General features: G+C 39.1%; 1 protein-coding gene across 5 annotated transcripts in view; it reads right to left on the reverse strand.

Moving 5' to 3' along the window:
• The window catches only part of YEATS4 (YEATS domain containing 4), a 137,838-nt gene that overhangs the window by 104,682 nt on the left and 16,875 nt on the right, over positions 1-16,281 (reverse strand). The window lies entirely within an intron of this gene.

Below are 16,281 nucleotides of genomic sequence, written 5' to 3' on the forward strand. Positions count from 1 at the left end.
AATTTTTTTTTGAGACAGAATCTTGCTTGGCATGCAGTGGCATAACAGCTCACTGCAGCCTTGCCCTCCAGGGCTCTAGTGATCCTCCCACCTCAGCCTCCTGAGTAGCTGGTACTGCAGGCATGTGCCACCACACCAAGATAATTTAAAATTTTTTTTGTAGAGATGAGGTCTTGCTATGTTGCTCAGGCTAGTCTTGAAGTCTTGGGCTTATGCAAACCTTCCACGTTGGCCCCCATTAATGTGCTGGGATTATAGGCATGAGCCATCACACCTGGCCAGCCAAAGCTGTAACTATAATTGCAGAAACCTGTGCCTCTGAGACTTCCCATCCATGTAAAAAGCACTGACTTTTTTGGAGTTCCTCAGGCCCAAAACTATATAAGTCATCCTTTCTCCAATACCTCATTATTCAAAGCATCAACAAATCCCACTCTACCTATCTTCAAAACAGGCCCAATATCTGATGCCTTCTCCCATTGCTATCATTCTGGTCCAAGCCACCATTCTACCATATCTGAATTATTGGGATAGCCTCCAACTATTACTTCTCCTTCTATTATATCTGCTTTGCAGAACCAGGGTGATGTTAGTTCGGGGAGGAGGTGAAGCAAGATGGCAGAATAGAAGCCTCCACTAATAGTCCTCCCAACAGGAACACCAAATTTGACAAGTATTTACACAAAAGCACCTTCTTAAGAAGAAAAAATCACGTGAACGATCACAGTACCTGGTTTTATCTTCCTATCACTGAAAGACGTGCTGAAGAGGGCAGCAAAGACAGTACTCAATTGCCAATACCACCCCTTCTTCACCTCCAGCAGTGGCTGCACAGTGCAAAGAGAGAATCGGTGCACTTAGGGGAGGGAGAGAATCTGTACACTTCGGGAATGGAGAGTAATCGGGGGACTCTGCATTAGAACGTAGTGCTCCCAACACTAGGTAGAACTCAGTCAGTGCCTACAGACAGAGTATTTAGACAGCCCTATCCAGAGGCGAATTGCCCATTTCAGTGGTCAAAACTTGAGTTTTGGCAAGCCTCAAGCCTCACCCCCTTGGGATAAAGTGCTCTGGGATCCTAAATAAACTTGAAAGGCTGTCTAGGCCACAACGACTGCAGCTCCTCGATAAGGCGAGTGCTGTGCTTGAAGCCAGTAGACTTGTGGGACATCTGACCTAGTGAGACACCAACTGGGTCAGCTAAGGGTGCTTATGCCACTCCTCCCCTAGCCCCAGACAACACAGCTCATGGCTCTGCAAGGGATTTTCTCCCTTCCACTTGAGGAGAGGGGAGGGAAGAGAAAAGAGGACGCTGTCCTGCAACTTGGATAGCAGCTCAGCCACAGTAGGATAGGGCACTGGGCAGAGTTATAAGGCCCTGGGCCTTGGCTCTCAGACATTTCCAGACATACCCTGGGCCAGAAGAGAACCCAGTGCCTTGAAGAGAAGGAACCAGCCCTGGCAGGATCCATCAACTGCTGACTAAGAAGCCTTTGGGCCCTAAATAACCAGCAGCAGCAACTATGTAGTACACGCCAGAAGCCTTGGGCAAGACAGATGTGCTGGCTTCAGATGTGACCTAGCGCATTCACAGCTGTGGTGACTTCAAGGAGAGACCCCTTTTCCTGAGAAAAGCAGAGGAAAGAGTAGAGGAGACTTTGTCTTAAGCTTTGGTACTAACTCCCCAATTCCAGGCCTTGGCTCTTGCGTGGCATCTCTGGACATACCTGGGGCAGAGATGAACCCACTGTCCTGAAGAGAAAGTCCCAGGCCTGGCAGCATTCACCACAAGCTGACTGAAGAGCCCTTGGGCCTTAAGTAAACACTGGTGGTACCCTGACAGTACTCCTTGTGAGCCTGTGGTGGTGGTGGACACAGGGAAAGAATACTTTGCCTGGAAAAAGGGGAAGGAAGTATGGGAAGGATGTTGTCTTGTAGCTTGGGTGCCAGCTCAGCCACAGTAAAACAGAGCACAAGGATTATTCCTAAGGTTCCCAACTCCAGGTCCTGGCTCCCGGACAGCAACTCTGGACCTACCCGCAGCCCAGGGAAACTCAATGCCCTTCAAAAATGGACACAGCCCGGCTGACTTCATCACCTGCTGATTATAGAGCCTTAAGGCCTTAGAAAAACATAGGTGGCAGTCAGGTAGTGGTTACAATGGGCCTTGGCAAGACCCAGTCCTGTGCCGGCTTCAGGTCTGACCCAAGGCAGTCCCAGTGGTGGTGGCCATAGGGGTGCTTGTGTCATCCCTCCTCATGTCCAGGAAGTTCAGCACAAAGAAAAACTCCGTTCGTTTGTGAGAAAGTAAGGGACAAGAACAAGAGTCTCTGCCTGCTAGTCCAGAGGATTCTTCTGGATCTTATCCAAGACCACCAAGGTGGTACTCTACAAATTTGCAAGAACCACAGCATTACTGGACTTAGGGTATCCCCAAATGCAGATACGGCTGCAGTGACCAAAAATTTAGATCGCAACACCCAAGTTCCTTCAAATACCTGGAAAGCCTGCCCAAGAACAGGTAAAAAAAAAAAAAAAAAAAAAAAAAAAAAAAAAAAAAAAAAGCCTAGATTGCAAAGACTACAACAAATACTTAACTGCAATGCCCAGACATTGATGAATATCAACATGTATCAAGACCATCCAAGAAAACATGACCTCACCAAATGAGCTAAATAAGTCACCAGTGACCAATCTCTAACAGACGGAGATATGTGACCTTTCAGAAAGAGAACTCAAAATAGCTGTTCTGAGGAAACTCAAAGAAATTCAAGATAACACAGAGAAAGGATTTAAGATCCTATCACATAAATTTAATAAATAAATGGAAATAATAAGAATTAAGCAGAAATTCTGGAGTTGAAAACACAACTGACATATGGAAGAATGCATCAGTCACTTAATAGCAGAACTGATCAAGCGGAACGAAGAATTAGTGAGTTTGAAGACAGGCTATTTGCAAATACAGTGAGGAGACAAGAGACAAAAGAATAAAAAAGAATGAAGCACATCTACAAGATCTAGAAAATAACCTAGAAAAGAGTAAATCTAGCCCAGATGCAGTAGCTCACACCTTGGGGAGTCAAGGAAGGATTGCTTGAGCTCAGGAGTTCGAGACCAGCCTGGGCAACATGGGAAAACCCCACCTTCAGCCCCTCCCGAAAAAAAAATTAACTGGGCATGGAGGCATGTGCCTGTGGTCTCAGCTACTCAGGAGGCTGAGGTGAGAGGATTGCTTGAGCCCAGGAGGTGGAGGTTGCAATGAGCCAAGGTCATGCCACTGAACTCCAGCCTGGGCGACAGAGTCAGACCCTGCCTCAAAATAAAAAGGTGGGGTGGGAGTAGAATCTAAGACTTATTGACCTTAAAGAGGAGAGAGAGAGAGATGGGGGTAGAAAGTTTATTCAAAGGGATAATAATAGAGAACTTCCCAAACCCAGGGAAAAATATCAATATTCAAGTACAAGAAGATTATAGAACAGCAAGGAGATTTAACACAGAAGACTACCTCAAGGCAGTTTATAATCAAACTCGTAAATCTCAAGGATAAAGAAAGGATTCTAAAAGTAGCAAGAGAAAAAAGCAAAAACAAATACAAATAACATATGATAGAGCTCTAATACTTCCGGCAGTGGACTTTTCAGGGGAAACCTTATAGGCCAGTAGAGAGTGGCAAGACATATTTAAAGTGCTGAGGGAAAAAAGACTTTTATCCTAGCGTAGCATATCTGGCAAAAACAGCCTTCAAACATAGAGAAATATTTCCCCAGACAAAAGCTGAGAGATTTAATTAACACCACAGCTGTCCAACAAGAAATGCCAAGAGAATTCTTCATTCTGAAAGAAAAGCATGTTAATAATATGAAATCATCTGAAGGTACAAAACTCACTGGCAAGTAAACAGAAAAACACAGAATAGTATTACATTGTAATTGCAGTTTGTAAACTATGCATGTCTTAAGTAGAAATATGAAAAGATGAACTGATCAAAAATAATAACTACAATTTTTCAAGACATAGAAAAACTTAAAAGTTGGGAGATGAAGTTAAAATTTAAAGTGTTTATCAGTTTTCTTTTTTGCTTCCTTGTTTATGCAACCAGTGTTCAACTGTCATCAGTTTAAAACAAAGGGTTATAAATTATTATTTGCAAGCTTAATGGTAAGCTCAAACCTACAAACATAAAAGAGATACACAAAAAACAAAAAGAAAGGGAGCAGATCCAAGATGGCCAAATAGGAACAGCTCTGGAATGCAGTTCCCAGCGAAAACAACAGAGAGGGTGAGTGACTGATCACCACATTTCCAAATGAGTTATTACTGCCCATAGACCAGGAGATTCCTGGGTTGAAAAGTGCCATGAGTTTCCAGCATGGCTGTTTCCGCTGGCGCAGCGGGTCTCTGCACAAAAACTCACACAAATGTGGGTGGCTGTTTCAGCTGGCGCCTGGAACACCTGGGAGACAAGAGTTGCCCATTCAACTGAAAAAAAGGGGGCTAAAACTGGGAGCCAGGTAATCCCACCCCCACAAAGACCAGCAATCTGAAACACTCTGGATTGACAGTTTTACAGCAAGTGTAGCTGGACCTGGGACGGTCCAGCTCTGCAGGGGGAAGGGGATCTGCCATTACCAGGCAGTCCACCACTACAGAGGCAGTCTGCCACTACCAAGGCAGTCTGCTATTACTGAGGCAGTCTGCCATTACCGAGGTGATGCGCCATTACCGAGGCAATGTGCCATTACTGAGGCAGTCTGCCATTACAGAGGCAGACCGCCATTACCAAGGCAGTTCTAACTATATCTTTATAAACAAAACCACAAGGAAGTTCACATAGCAGCTGGGCAGAGCCCACAGCAGCTCACCAATGCATCTGGGGGCAGACAGTGAATAGGCTACCTCCTAGCTGGAAAGGGCATCTCTGAAAAAAGGCAGCAGCACATCAGGAACTTATAAATAAAGCCCCACCTTCCCAGGACAGAGCACCTCGGAAAAAAGGCAGTTACGAGTTTCACTGCAGCAGACTTAAATGCACCTGCCTGGCAGATCTGAATGGAATAACGGAGCTCACAGCTCAGCACTTGAGCTCCTATAAGGGTGAGACTGTCTCCTCAAGCAGCTTCCTGACCCCTGTATATCAAAAGAGACACCTCGTAAAGGAGAGGTCAGGCTGACATCTAGGGGGTTTCCTTCTGGGAAAAAAGATAACAGAAGAAGAAACTGGCAGAAATCCTTACTGTTCTGCAGCCACCACGGGTGATGCCCAGGAAAGCAGCATCTGGAGTGGACCTCCAGCAGTCCTACAGCAGAGGGGCCTGACTGTTAGAAGAAAACTAAAAAACAGAAATAACTTCATCATCAACAAAAGGGACGTCCACTCACTGACCCCATCTGAAAGTCACCAACTACAAAGACCACAGGTAGATAAATCCATGAAGATGGGAAGAAATCAGTGCAAAAAGGATGAAAACACCCAAAACCAGAACGCCTCTCCTCCTCCAAGAGATCACAACTCCTCACCAGCAAGGGAACAAAGCTGGATCCAGAATGAGTCTGATGAACTGACAGAAACAGACTTCAGAAGATGAGTAATAACAAACTGCTCTGAGCTAAAAGAACATGTTCCAACTCAATGCAAAGAAACTGAGAACCTTGAAAAAAGGTTTGACGAAATGCTTACAAGAATAAACAGCTTAGAGAAGAATATAAACGATTTGATGGAGCTGAAAAACACAACACAAGAACTTCATAAAGCATACAAAAGTTTCAAAAGCCAAATCAAACAAGCAGAAGAAAGGATATCAGAGATTGAAGATCAACTCAATGAAATAAAACGAGAAGGTAAGATTAGAGAAAAAAGTAAAAAGAAATGAACAAAGCCTCCAAGAAATATGGGATTATGTGAAAAGACCTAATCTACATTTGATAGATGTACCTGAATGTGACGGAGAGAATGAATCCAAGCTGGAAAACACTCTTCAGCATTTTATCCAGGAGAACTTCCCTAGTCTAGCAAGGCAGGCCAATATTCAAGTCCAGGAAATACAGAGAATACCACAAAGATATTCCTCAAGAAAAGCAACACCAAAGCACATAATCGTCAGATTCACCAGGGTTGAAATGAAGAAAAAAATGCTAAGGGCAGCCAGACAAAAAGGTTAGGTTATCCACAAAGGGAAGCCCATCAGAATCACAGCGGATCTCTCAGCAGAAACCCTATAAGCCAGAAAAGAGTGGGGGCCAATATTCAACATCCTTAAAGAACGTTCAACCTAGAATTTCATATCCAGTCAAACTAAGCTTCATAAGCGAAGGAGAAATAAAATCCTTTATGAACAAGCAATTGATGAGAGATTTCATCACCACCAGGCCTGCTTATAAGAGTTCCTGAAAGAAGTACTAAACACAGAAAGGAACAACCAGTACCAGCCACTCCAAAAACATACCAAATGGTAAAGAGCATCAACACAATGAAGAAACTGCATTAACTAATGGGCAAAACAACCAGCTAGCATCAAAATGGCAGGATCAAATTCACACATAACAATATTAACCTTAAATGTAAATGGGCTAAATGCCCCACAAAAGACACAGACTGGCAAATTGGATAAAAAGTCAAAACTCATTGGTGTGCTGTATCCAGAAAACCCATCTCATGTGCAAGGATACATATATGCTCAAAATAAAGGGATGGAGGAAGATTCACCAAACAAATGAAGAGAGGAAAAAAAAAAAAAAAAAGCAGGAGTTGCCATCCTGGTCTCTGATAAAATAGACTTTAAACAACAAAGATTAAAAGAGACAAAGAAGTACATTACATAATGGTAAAAGGATCCATGCAACAAGAATAGCTAATAATCCTAAATATATACACACCAAATACACGACCACCCAGATACAAAAAGCAAGTTTCTGAAGACCTACAAAGAGACTTAGGATTCCCACACAATAATAGTGGGAGACTTTAACACTCCACTGTCAATATTAGACATATCAATGAGACAGAAAATTAACAAGGATATCAAGGACTTGAACTCAGATCTGGACCAAGCAAATCTAATAGACATTTAAAGAACTCTCCACCCCAAATCCACAAAATATACATTCTTCTCAGCACCACATCACAACTACTCTAAAATTGACCACGTAATTGGAAGTAAATCACTCCTCAGCAAATGCAAAAGAACAGAAATCATAACAAACAAGTCTCTAAGACCACAGTACAATCAAATTAGAACTCAGGATTAAGAAATTAACTCAGAACCGCAAAACTTCATAAAAACTGAACTGCCTCTTGAATGTTGACTGGATAAACAATGAAATGAAAGCAGAAATAAAGCTGTTCTTTGAAACCAACGAGAACAAAGACACAACGTATCAGAAATCTGGGACACATTTAAAGCAGTGACTAGAAAAAAATGTACAGCAATAAATGTCCACATGAGAAGCAAGGAAACATCTAAAAGCGACACTCTTATCATCAAAATTGAAAGACCTAGAGAAGCAAGATAAAAAAAAAACCCAAAAGCTGGCAGAAGACAAGAAATAACTAAGATCAGAGCAGAACTGAAGGAGACAGACAAAAAACCCTTCAAAAACATCAATAAATCCAGGAGTTAGTTTTTTGAAAAGATCAACAAAATAGATCACTAGCCAGATTAATAAAAAAGAAAAAAGAATCAAATAGGTGCAATAAAAAACGATAAAGTGGATATCACTGCCGATTCCACAGAAATACAAACTACCATCAGAGATTACTATAAACAACTCTATGCATATAAAACAGTAAATTTGGAAGAAATGGATAAATTCCTGGACACTTGCACCCTCCCAAGCCTAAACCAGGAAGAAGTCAAAACCCCAAATAGAATAAAAACAAGGGCTGAAGTTGAGGCAGCAATTAATAGCCTACCAACCAAAAAAAGCCCAGGTCCAGATGGGTTCACAGATGAATTCTACCAGACATACAAAGAGGAGCTGGTACCACTCCTTCTGAAACTATTATAAACAATCGAAAAAGAGGGAATATTTCTATGAGACCAACATCATCCTGATACCAAAACCCAGCAGAGACTCAACAAAAAAAGAAAACTTCAGGCCAATATCCATAATGAACACAGATGCAAAAATCTTCAATAAAATACTGGCAAACTGACTGCAACAGCACATCAAAAAGCTTACTTATCATGATCATGTAGGCTTCATCCCAGGGATGCATAGCTGGTTCAACATATGCAAGTCTATAAATGTAATTCACCACATAAACAGATCCAGAGACAAAAATCACATGATTATCTCAATAGATGCAGAGAAGGCCTTGAACAAACTTCAGCAGCCCTTTATGCTAAAAACTCTCCATAAACTGGGTATTGATGGAACATATCTCAAAATAATAAAAGCTATGTACAACAAACCCACAACCAATATCATACTGAATGGGCAATAACTGGAAACATTCCTTTTGAAATATGGCACTAGACAAGGATGCCCTCTCTCACCACTCCTATTCAATATAGCATTGGAAGTTCTATCCAGAGCAATCAGGCAAGAAAAAGAAATAAAGGGTATCCAAATTGGAAAGGAGGAAGTCAAATTGTCTTTATTTGCAGACGACATGATTATATATGTAGGAGATCCCATTGTCTTAGCCCAAAATCTCCTGAAACTGATAAGCAACTTCAACAAAGTCTCAGGATACAAAATCAATGTGCAAAAATCACAAGCATTCCTATACAGCAATAACAGACTTAAAGAGAGCCAAGTCAAGAACGAATTGCCATTCACAATTGCTACAAAGAGAATAAAATAGCTAGGAATACAACTAATAAAGGATATAAAGGACCTCTTCAGGGAGAACTACAAACCACTGCTCAAGGAAATAAGAGAGGACATAAACAGATGGAAAAACATTCCATGCTCACGGTTGGGAAGAATCAATATTGTGAAAATGGTCATACTGCCCAAACTAATTAATAGATTCAATGCTATCCCCATCAAGCTGTGACCCTGTTCACAGAACTGGGAAAAAAACACCTTAAACTTCATATGGAATCAAAAGAGAGCCTGCATAGCATAGCCAACACAATTCTAAGCAAAAAGAACAAAGCTGGAGGCATCATGCTACCTGACTTCAAACTACACTACAAGGCTACAGTAATCAAAACAGCATGGTACTGGTACCAAAACAAAGATATAGACCAATGGAATACAACAGAGGCTTCAGAGGCAATGCCACACATCTACAACCTTCTGATCTTTGACAAACCTGACAAAGACAAGCAATGGGGAAAGGATTCCCTGTTTAATAAATGGTGTTGGGAAAACTGCCTGGCCATGTACAGAAAGCAGAAACTGGACCCCTGCCTGACGCCTTACACTAAAATTAACTCCAGATGGATTAAAGACTTAAACATAAGACCTAACACCATAAAAACCATAGAAGAAAACCTAGGTAAAACCATTCAGGACATAGGCATAGGCAAGGACTTCATGACTAAAACACCAAAAGCATTGGCGACAAAAGCCAAAATAGACAAATGGGATCTAATTAAATTCCAGAGCTTCTGCACAGCAAAAGAAACAATCATTAGAGTGAACCGGCAACCAATAGAATGGGAAAAAAATTTTTGCAATCTACCCGTCTGACAAAGGGCTAATATCTAGAATCTGCAAAGAACTAAAACAGATTTACAAGAAAAAACAAACAAATCCCTTCCAAAGTGGGCAAAGGATATGAACAGAGACACTTTTCAGAAGAAGACATATGAGGTCAACAAACATATGAAAAAAATGCTCATCATCACTGGTCCTTAGAGAAATGCAAATCAAAACCACACTGAGATACTATCTCATGCAAGTTAGAATGGTGATGATTAAAAAGTCTGGAGACAACAGATGCTGAAGAGGTTGCGGAGAAACAGGAACACTTTTACAATGTTGGTGGGAATGTAAATTAGTTCAACCATTGTGGAAGAAAGTGTGATGATTCCCCAAGGACCTAGAAATAGAAATTCCATTTGATCCAGCAATCCCATTACTGGGCATATATTCAAAGGATTATAAATCATTCTATTATAAGGACACATGGACACGTATGTTCATTACAGCACTCTTCACAATAGCAAAGACCTGGAACCAACCCAAATGCCCATCGATGATAGACTAAACAAGGAAAATGTGGCACATATACACTATGGGATACTATGCAGCCATAAAAAGTGATGAGTTCAGGTCCTTTGTAGGGACATGGACAAATCTGGAAACCATCATTCTCAGCAAACTGTCACAAGAACAGAAAATCAAACATTGCATGTTCTCACTCATAGGCGGGTGTTGAACAATGAGAACATGGGGAGCATCACACACTGGGGTCTGTTGTGGGAAAATAGGGGAGGGACAGTGGCAGGTAAGGATGTTGGGGAGGGATAACATGGGGAGAAATGCCAGATATAGGTGATGGGGGGATGAAGGCAGCAAACTACATTGTCATGTAAGTACCTATGCAACAATCCTCCATGTTCTGCACATGTACCCCAGAACCTTAAGTGCAATTATATATGTATAGCATATATTTTTAATATAAATAATATATATACTATATACAATATATAATATATGTTTTTATATATTAATATATATTATATATTATATAAAAATATATTTATATATAACATATTTATATGTGATATATATCATATGTAATATATATTTGTATAAATATATATTAAAATATATGATATATATCACATATAATATATATTTATATATTTTTTATATTTTTATTTTATTTTATTTTCTATTTTTATATATATTTATATATTTATATATTTATATTATATTTATATATTACATATTTATAATATATTATATAAATATTATGTAAATATATATTATATTATATATAATATATATTTACATAATATTATATAAGTAAATATATATATTATATTATATATAATATATATTTACATATTATATAATGATATATATCATACATATGAATATATAAAATATATTATATATAAATATATATAACATATAAATATATTATATATAAATATACATATATATATATAAACTGAGAGTGAGAATTTAAGTAGATGGCCCAGTTTTATTCTAATAGTAAGTGGCAGAATCTAGGTCTGTCAGATTCTGGAAACTGCATGCTCAAAGGCTATGCAGTACAACACTGCCTATCATGAGTTCAACAGCAAATTCTTCAATTCCTCATTTATAGGAAATGAATGGACCCAATAGTATCCACAATAATTTACATCTGTTTAAAGTTCCCCTTTACTCTATTTTGTTGTTGATTTTAAGTTAGCTCATCAAAAAAAAAAAAAAAAAATCATGTTACTCCCCCCTTTTTTTTCCCCTTGAGATGGAGTTTCACTCTTGTCAGAAAAGAAAAAAAAAACAGGAAGAAATTAAAACACACCACCACAGAAAATCACCTTCACTAAAAGGAAAACAGAAAGAAAGGAAAGAAGAAAGAGAAGACCATCAAACAATCAGAAAAATAAAATGGCAGATGTCCTTACTTATCAATACTAATGAATGTAAACATCAATATCAATGAATGTAAAAGGACAAAAGTCTCTAATCAAAAGACTTAAGAGTAGCTAAATGGATGGTAAAACAATACCCAGTGATGTGCTGTCTCCAAGAAACACACTTCACCTATAAAGACACACATAGGCTGAAAATAAAGGGATGGAAAAAGACACTGCCTGTAACTGAAAATCAAAAAAAGAGTAGCAATACTGACATCAGACAAAACAGACTTCAAAACAAAAACTATAAAAAGAGACAGGGTCATTATATAATAGTACATGAGTTAATTCAGCAAGAGGATGTAACAATTGTAAACCATATATGCACCTAACAGTGAAGCAGTCAGATACATAAAGTAAATATTGTTAAAGCTTAAGAGACATAGACCCCAGTACAATAATACCTGGAGTCTTCAACATCCAACTTTTGGCACTGAACAGATCAGACAGGAAATCAACAAAAAGTAACATTGGACTTAATCTGCAAAACAGGCCAAATGGACTTAATAGATATTTACAGAAAATTTAATCAAATGGCTGCAGAATACACCTTCTTCTCCTGAGCACATGGACCATCCTCAAGGATAAAGATCATATGATGTTAGGCCACAAAACAAGTCTTAAAACATTAAAGAAAAAAAAAGGTAATGTGAAGTATCTTCTCTGACTACAATGGAATAAAATCAGAAATCAATCACAAGAGGAATTCTGGAAACTATACGAGCACATGGAATTTACACAATATGCTTCTGAATGACCAGTAGGTCAAAGAAGAGATTAAGAATTGAAAAACTGGGCCATAAAAAAAAGAATGAAACCCTGTCATTAGCAACAACATGGATGGGACTGACGATCATTAAGTTAAGTGAAGTAAGCCAGGCACAGAAAGACAAACATAATATATTCTCACTTATTTGTGGGAGATAAAAATTAAAACAACTCATCTGGGCATGGTGGCTCATGCCTGTAATCCCAGTACTTTGGGAGGCCAAGGCGGGTGGATTACCTGAGGTCAGGAGTTCAAGACCAGCTTGGCCAACATGGTAAAACCCTGTCTCTACTAAAAATACAAAAAAAATGAGCCAGGTGTGGTGGTACAAGCCTGTAATCCCAGCTACATGGGAGACTGAGGCAGGAGAATTGCTTGAGCCTGGGAGACAGAGATTGCAGTGAGCTGAGATTGTGCCACTGTACTTCAGCCGGGCCAACAGAATGAGACTCTGTCTCAACAACAACAACAAAAAATGAACTCATGAGATAGAGATAAAAGGACAGTTACCAGAGATAGTGGGTGGGTGGGTGAGGAATGGTTAAGGGTACAAAAAATAGAAAGAATGAATAAGATTTAAGTATTTGATAGTGCAACAGGGTGACTACAGTCAATAATTACATAACTGTATACTTAAAAATAACCAAAAGAATACATTTGGATTGTAACAAAAAGGGTAAACACTGAGGTGATGAATATCTCATTTCTTGGATGTAATTTTTAGACATCGTATGCCTGTATCAAAATATCCCATGTACCCAATAAATATATATACCTACTACATACCCACAAAATGAAACATTTGAAAGAAGTTAAATCTAATAATGTCATTCCTTTGTTCAAAAGTCAACAAATGACTTCGCATTTCAGCTTAATAAGCTAAAGCCCTTACAGTTTACCCACAAGTCCTATATGACCTAGTCCCCTATTAACCTCTCTGATCTCATCTCCTTGTCCTCTTGTTCACTCTACTCTAGTCACACTGGACTTCTTGCTGTTCTTCAGCCGTGTTCTTACCTCAGGACCTTTGTCTTCACTGCTCCTTCTACACGCAACACTCTTCTCTTAGATCATTCCCTTACTCCTTTAGGTCTCCAAATGTTCAGAAAGCATTTCCTGACTGATATTTTTGATATCAGTATGTAAAACTCCAGCCATCTCCTCCCACCAAAGATGCTCCCTGCTCTACTGTTTTTCTCCATAGGACCTAATCATTACCTTATACTTGCTTATTTTATTTATTTAATACCTATCTTCCTCCCACTAGAATGTAGGGCCCATGAGGATAGAGTTTTTTGTTTGATTAGGACTCTGCTCTAACTTCAGCACCTAGCACCCAGAACAATGCTTGGCATGCAACTGGTATCCACCATATATTATAATAAATGAATGATCAAATAAATGACTAAACAGTGACATAAATGTTAACACAGGGATGACAAATAGATTTTATATTAAATGTCAATTAAAACAACTGAGAATAGATGCATGGATCAATGTGTACAGGATGCTGAGACCATGTTAGCTTGGTGACAAAATGTAACATGACCAGTTATCAATGTGGCGGTCAGATAGTCGACACTTGAGCATTTATCTGAAACTATGTAAAATAACATTGGCAAAAATACAAGATAAACTAGTTCACAGTACACAAAAGTATAATTACGTCCTGCAAGGTTCTTCATACAGACTTTATTAGCAAAGACTAGTAAACAGAAAATGACAGGCTAAGCAAGACTAATGAAATTACGCTTAAATGTAATTAGGGAATAAAATAGACAAACAGTACTTCAGGGAATGTGAGAGGCTGCATTTCACTCTTCTTGACGGTAGGCTACTTGGCCTTTATGCTAAAAACTCTCAATAAACTAGGTATCAATGGAACATATCTCAAAATAATAAGAGCTATTTATGATAAACCAATATCATACTGAATGGGCAAAAACTGAAAGCACTGCCTTTGAAAACTGGTATAAGACAAGGATGCCCTCTCTCACCACTCCTATTCAACATAGTATTGGAAGTTCTGGCCAGGGCAATCAGGCAAGGAAATGAAATAAAGCATATTCAATTAGGAAAAGAAAAAGTCAAATTGTCCAATTTGCAGACGACATATTGTATATTTACAAGACCCCATTGTCTCAGCCCAAAATCTCCTTAAGCTGATAAGCAACTTCAGCAGTCTCAAGATACAAAATCAATGTGCAGAAATCACAAGCATTCCTATATACCAATAACAGACTTAGAGCCAAATCAAGAATGAACTGCCATTCACAATTGTTACGAAGAGAAAAAAATAAGTAGGAATACAACTAAAAAGGGATGTGAAGGACCTCTTCAAGAACTACAAACCACTGCTCAAGGAAATAAGAGAGGACACAAACAAATGGAATAAACATTCCATACTCACAGTTAGGAAGAATCAATGTTGTGAAAATGTTCATATTGCCCAAAGTAATGTACAGATTCAATGCTATCCCTATCAAGTTACCATTGACTTTCTTCACAGAATTGGAGAAAACCACCTTAAAATCCATATGGAACCAAAAAAGAGCCCACATAGCCAAGACAATCCTAAGATAAAGAAAAAACAAAGCTGGAAGTATCATGCTACCTGACTTTAAACCAGGCGTCCTCAAACTGTTTACACAGGGGGCCAGTTCACTGTCCCTCAGACCATTGGAGGGCCACCACATACTGTGCTCCTCTCACTGACCACCAATGAAAGAGGTGCCCCTTCCTGAAGTGCGGTGGGGAGCCGGATAAATGGCCTCAGGGGGCTGCATGCGGCCCACGGGCCGTAGTTTGGGGATGCCTGCTTTAAACTATACTATAAGGCAATCAAAACAGCATGGTACTAGTACCAAAACAGAGATATAGACCAATAAACAGAACAGAGGCCTCAGAAACAAAGCCATACATCTACAACCATCTGATATTTGATAAACCTGATTAAAAAAAAAGCAGTGGGGAAAGGATTTCCTATTTAATAAATGGTGTTGAGAAAACTGGCTAGTCATATGCAGAAAGCTGAAACTGGATCCTTTCCTTACACCTTATACAAAAATTAACTCAAGATGGATTAAAGATTTAAACATAAGACCTAACACCATAAAAACCCTAGAAGAAAACTTAGGCAACAACAGTCAGGACATAGGCATGGGCAAGGACTTAATGACTAAAACACCAAAAGCAATGGCAACAAAAGCCAAAATAGACAAATGGGATCTAATTAAACTCCAGAGCTTCTGCACAGCAAAAGAAACTATCATTAGCATGAACTGGCAACCAACAGAATGGGAAAAAATTTTTGCAATCTACCCATCTGATAAAAGGCTAATATCCAGAATCTAAAAAGAACTTAAATTTACAAGAAAAAACCAAACAACCCCATCACAAAGTGGGCGAAGGACATGAATAGACACTTTTCAAAAGAAGACATTTATGCAGCCAACAAACATATGAAAGGAACCTCATCATCATTGGTCATTAGAGAAATGCAAATCAAAACCACATTGAGATACCATCTCACACCAGCTAGAATGGTGATCATTAAAAAGTCAGGAAACAATAGATGCTGGAGAGCATGTGGAACAGTTTTACACTGTTGGTTGGAGTGTAAGTTAGTTCAAGCATTGCAGAAGACAGCGTGGCAATTCACCAAGGATCTAGAACCAGAAATACCATTTGACCCAGCAATCTCATTACTGTGTACATACCTAAAGGATTATAAATCATTCTATTATAAAGACACATGCACACATATATTTATTGCAGCACTGTTCACAATAGCGAAGACTTGGAACCAACCCAAATGCCCATCAGAGATAGACTGGATGAAGAAAATGTGGCACGTATACACCATGGAATACTATGCAGCCATAAAAAAGGATGAGTTCATGTCCTTTGCAGGAACACGGATAAAGCTGGAAACCATTATTCTTAGAAAACTGATACAAG

Source organism: Saimiri boliviensis, chromosome 7, assembly GCF_048565385.1.
Source record: "Saimiri boliviensis isolate mSaiBol1 chromosome 7, mSaiBol1.pri, whole genome shotgun sequence".
In the NCBI taxonomy this organism is placed as follows: domain Eukaryota; kingdom Metazoa; phylum Chordata; class Mammalia; order Primates; family Cebidae; genus Saimiri; species Saimiri boliviensis.